At 47.6% G+C, this 5606-nt stretch overlaps 2 pseudogenes; both read right to left on the bottom strand.

Moving 5' to 3' along the window:
• Nucleotides 1-2402: 2402 nt before the first annotated feature.
• LOC149043025 (uncharacterized) lies at nucleotides 2403-3296 on the bottom strand (annotated as a pseudogene).
• Nucleotides 3297-4059: 763 nt separating this feature from the next.
• On the bottom strand, nucleotides 4060-4942 carry LOC149043024 (uncharacterized; annotated as a pseudogene).
• Between the last annotated feature and the right edge of the window lie 664 nt (nucleotides 4943-5606).

Below are 5606 nucleotides of genomic sequence, written 5' to 3'. Positions count from 1 at the left end.
CGTCTCCAGCCCAAGCGCATTCATCGCTCCAAACAGCAAGGACGCCCCCGTATTGGCACAGCCAGAGTTTCACTCCCAGGACCGCGTGAACGCTTTGCCGAGACCATGGAGAAAGCCTTAGAGGATTGTCCAACTGACAGTGCCACAGCGCGATGGAACTACATCCGAGACACCATGTATGAGGCGGCCTCAGACGCCTTCGGAATGCGGGAGAGAAAAAGTGAAGACTGGTTCGAGGCGGGGATCAAGGAGATGAAGCCCGCCATCACTGCCAAGAGCACCGCACTCCTCGAGCACAAGAAACAGCCCTCCAAGAAAACACTGGCTGCCTACAGAGCTGCTCGCAACAACGTCAAGAGGATTGCTCGCAAGTGTGCAAATGACTACTGGCTCGACCTGTGTCGCAGCATCCAAATCGCCTCGGACTGTGGCAACATCCGCGCCATGTATGAGCGCATGAAGGAAGCCTTTGGCCCTAGCGCCATTAAGATTGCTCCACTCAAGTCCACCACAGGCGAGATCATCACCGACCGCGGCAAACAGATGGAGAGATGGGCGGAGCATTACCAGGAGCTGTACTCTAGGGAGACCACTGTCACCAACACCGCCATCGAGAACACCACCCTACCCACCATGGAAGAGCTTGACACACCACCCACAGTTGACGAGCTGAGGAAAGCCATCAAGTCCCTTGCCAGCGGCAAAGCACCAGGCAGTGACGGCCTTCCCCCCGAGATTGTTAAGCTAGCAAGTGAGAGTTCTCTTCTCGGCCACCTGCACGATCTCCTGCTCCAATGCTGGGAGGAGGGCACGATACCCCAGGACATGCGGGACGCTAAGATTGTCACGCTCTACAAGAACAAGGGCAAGCGCAGCGATTGCAACAATTATCGTGGGATATCCCTTCTCAGCGTCGTAGGAAAGGCCTTTGCTCGCGTCGTGCTTAGCAAACTGCAGTTGCTGGCTGACCGCGTTTACCCAGAGTCGCAATGTGGTTTCCGTGCAGAGAGATCGACAATCGACATGGTATTCTCCCTCAGACAGCTTCAAGAGAAGTGCCGCGAACAGAGACGCCCACTTTACCTTGCCTTCATTGACCTGACCAAGGCCTTCGACCTGGTGAGCAGAAACGGTCTCTTTGCCCTTTTGGAAAGAATTGGGTGTCCGCCAAAGCTCCTGAAGATGATCACATCCTTCCACGATGACATGTACGGTACAGTCCAGTTTGACGGATCATCCTCAGACCCCTTTCCAATCAAGAACGGCGTGAAGCAAGGGTGTGTCCTGGCCCCGACACTTTTCGGAGTGTTCTTCTCCCTTCTCTTGTGCTATGCCTTCCGTGAGTCTGAAGATGGCATCTTCCTCCACACCAGGAGCGACGGGAACCTCTTCAACTTGGCCCGCCTCCGTGCTAAGACCAAGGTGCGCAGAGTTCTCATCAGGGAAATGTTGTTTGCGGATGATGCTGCCCTCACCGCCCACACCGAGGAGGCACTGCAGCGGCTCATCACACGCTTTGCGGAAGCCTGTAATGACTTTGGCCTAACCATCAGCCTGAAAAAGACTAACATCATGGGCCAAGGTGTCAGCGTCACCCCACACATCACCATTGGCGAGCACGCCTTAGAGGTAGTCGACGACTTCACCTACCTTGGCTCCTGCATCTCCAGCAACCTATCCCTGGACTCTGAGCTCAATGTTCGGATAGGAAAAGCAGCAACGGCAATGGCTCGCCTCGAAAAGAGAGTTTGGGACAATTCCCTGTTGACCATCAACACAAAGATGAAGGTGTACCAAGCCTGCGTACTGAGCACCCTTCTCTACGGTAGTGAGACATGGACCCTCTACTCCCGCCAAGAACGCAGGTCGAATGCCTTTCACATGCGCTGCCTTAGACGACTCCTTGGCATCACCTGGCAAGACCGCATCACAAATGCAGAGGTCCTATCACGGGCAGGTCTACCCAGCATGTATGCCATGCTGACCCAGAGGCGACTGCGCTGGCTCGGCCATGTATGCAGAATGGATGATGGACGCATCCCAAAGGACATCATGTACGGTGAGCTCGCCACAGGGACGCGGCCAACAGGACGACCAACTCTGCGCTACAAGGATGTCTGCAAGCGTGACTTGAAGACCTGCAGCATCAGCCCTGGAAACCTTGAGTCAGCAACAGCCGACCGTACACTCTGGCGATCGACTGTCAAGGCCGGCGTCAAACAAGCCGAGTTGAAGAGGGAGAGCCAGTGGGAGGTGAAGAGGACTCACAGGCGACAGAGGCTCCAGTCTGCCCCCATTCAACTAACCCCCACAAATGACTTTACCTGCACAAAATGCCAGCGGGTCTGCGGCTCCCGTATTGGGCTTCACAGCCACAGCCGGCGGTGCAGCTTGAACTGATTCTACTTCTTAGGTGCAGATTTCCATTGTCTTCCGAGACAGACGGTTGCCAATAACTCTTCACCAAATTCGGCTCCTTCTTCAATTTCAAATGCGATGATCGTAATCTTGTAACGCACATTCCATAATTATTAGTGCGCGGAAAGAAGCCTTCCTTCCACGGCAGTCCGACTTCATAATGATGACCGTTGAACTCAATGTTCTCCTTTCGCTTGACTGATTCACCTTCGCGTGCGGTGTCCACTATTCCCAGACTTTCAACCTCCCAGAATCTTTTCAGCATGCCCACCATTTCGTCGCTTTCTCTTGCTTCGTTTGATGATGTCTCGTCCGATATGGCAAAATCTGAGACGACAATTGTTTCGCTGCGTGAAGTTTTGGTCGGTCCGGAGAGAAGCCATCCGAATTTACTTTTAACCGGGACCAGAATCTCCACGAATTGATTCAACAATAATCAAGTCCCAGTAATGATCTGAACCAATCAAGATGTCGATCGAATTCGAGCCCTCAGTATTGTCAGTTAATTCTTATTCTTGTAAATGCGGATGATCTCGTTCGTCTACGGTCTTTGGCAGTGGTGAGCAAATGATCGGGAAATTGAGCGCGGTAATTTCAGCGTATTCGTTGTCGCTGGTTCGAAGCGGCAAGGTGACGACTTTACACCTTTGTTTTCGATAAGCATTTTCTCCGAACATGTTTAAATGCAATGTCTTGGTGTTCGTTGACTTCAGACCCAGCTTCTTTTTTACATTGTCGGTGATGTAAGATTGCTGACTGCCGCTATCCAACAGGATTCGCACAGTCATCGATTTCCTCTGATATTCGTTTGTCGCGGTAGTTGTCGCAATTTGAAGTGAAATACTCCCCTTGGTCTTTGCAGTCGACGTTGCGGTTACGGTGGTCCGTCGGATGAAAACCAAATTACTTGCGTGGCTCTAAAGAATCCCGAATCGTATAAATAGAATTTTATTCGATCTGAAACAATAAATAAATAAGATTTCTAAACAACAGAACCTAACCAAAAATAAGAGACCCAAGCACATCATATAATCTTAAAAACACGAACAGATTTAATCGCTAATTACATGCGGTCTTACAGAAATTACACTAACAGAAATCAACGCGAATAATTGAATGTAACAAAGCCTAAGGAAACCAAAAACGACTTAAAACAACTGACTTACTTCGTGACGGGATTCCAGAGTTAAACTAAACTGTATAATCATCAAAAACGGGAAAGCTATCCTGATTCATGCCTCCGACACGACACGTGTAAAAACTAATTAAAAACCATCAACTTACTCATATTTCAGTGTCAATCAAGGTGAACAATAAGTGAAAAGAAAAGGTGAAATATTGAACTAAATAAACTTTTAAACGTAACGCAAATGTCACGCAAGCAATGTTCTTCTCGAAACATACGGTGCTCCCCAAAACTGGAGCATCACTTACTTCCCTCGGTGTTACTCACAAGAGTCGAGTTTTGTATTTCCCTTTGATTTCGATTGTTTGTAGCAGATGAATTAGGCGTTTTGGACACAACTTGTCAGCAGTTTGACTGGTGGTGACTATCGTAACATCGTCGGCAGTTCTTGTTATATACACCCCTCTGGTGATCAGTTTTCGTTTGTTTTCACATCATCGCTAATTTTCGAGCCTCTAGTCGGATGACCTTTCTTGTTTCCTCGAGCCTCTAGTTTCGACTTCTAGTCGGATGACCTCTAGCAATTCAGACATTTCCCATACCTCGCGCGCTGTATTTCTTGCGACTTACGCTCTAATTTCGGGCGGTTATTTGGACATTATCACGGGGATCAACAGACTTCCATACTGGCTGGAATTTATACCTCATGACTCAAGACAACGGACGTTGATGCCAATCTTATCGTAAACAAGGCGAAGCTGTGCGGCGTCGTCGTTGACACATCCGGAAATTTTAAGCGTCTCGTACGGGTGCTTCGAGATTATGTTTTGGAGTTTGCCAAAGCGTTTGTGTGAGATATCGATCGCACAGTCGTAAGTGACTTCAGATCTAAGTAGCCCTTGCATTGCACGTGCGGCTTGACCCTCCAAAAGTGAATGCAAATGATTAAATTTATCGATCTTTTTTAGTTGTGGATTGACATTAATGAAGCTATTGAAACGATCCCAAAATTTCTGCCATTGCGTTACATCCCCTTGTATTTCGGCAGCACTAGTTTCGGCAGTTTCGCCTTCGCTAGATATGCAAAAGGTTAGCGTAATTTGGATTAACGTTTTCGCAAAAGTTACTGGCATAGGCAATTGAAAATTCGTACCTGAAATACCCTGTGGTTGAGGCGTAGAGATTCCAGCGTGTGTTACTGTTTTCCACATCGGTTGAGTTCCCCGGCGCAAGGATGAGTTGCTCGCTTCCTGAATCCACATTGACGTGTATCATCGAAAGTTGTGGTTCAGTAGACGACTTTATCGAGGTAGAGGGAGCATGGTTGTCACCATTCTCGTTTTTCACCATTAAACCGCCATTAACCTCGCTTCCAACTTCTGGACTCGTCGTTTCCATTATCGATTGTAACATAACCGGTACTCGTCAGACTCCTCTATTCCGTGTGCAATGTCATCCACTTCGCAGCCTTCTATAAATTTTTCGTCCAGCGATTTAACCAAATCGAGCTTTTTGTTTAACAACTCAGCATTAACCTTTAAGCGTTGCGTGTCCAAATATTCACCATCCTTCAAAAGAAGTTTGGTTTAATACACCTCGATTTCCCCTGCGTTTGGCGTGGGTTCTCGCCAATTTTTCGGCCATTCTTCGTTTTTGGTTGAGGTCAGTGCCCCACGTTGGGCGCCATTTAATAAACTCACACAGACATATTATTCGTAACTCGTTTATCGTATCGATTGAAGTAAAATGTGGATCACTAATCTTAAATGTACACGTAATATGAGAAAATCAATCATTCAAAATGTCATTGTACAAACAAAATCGAATAGCGTTAGGTTTCAATATGTCGTAATTCTCGCGTGTCCTTGAGCACACGGGAACGTTTTCTGCAAAAAGCAATGTAAAAAGAATAGTACACTCATTAATTGAATCTAGTGTTTTGGATATGAAATGAATTAATATTTTATAAATAAAAACTACTGGCTGAGTCTTCAATCGAAAGGAAAAGTCGATCGCCAATAACACGTATATCTGACAGCTCACCGGTCACGTCGCGACTCTT

This window comes from Pocillopora damicornis, chromosome 7, assembly GCF_964200805.1.
Source record: "Pocillopora damicornis chromosome 7, jaPocDami1.2, whole genome shotgun sequence".
NCBI lineage: Eukaryota > Metazoa > Cnidaria > Anthozoa > Scleractinia > Pocilloporidae > Pocillopora > Pocillopora damicornis.
This window is presented reverse-complemented; position numbering and strand designations above follow the sequence as displayed.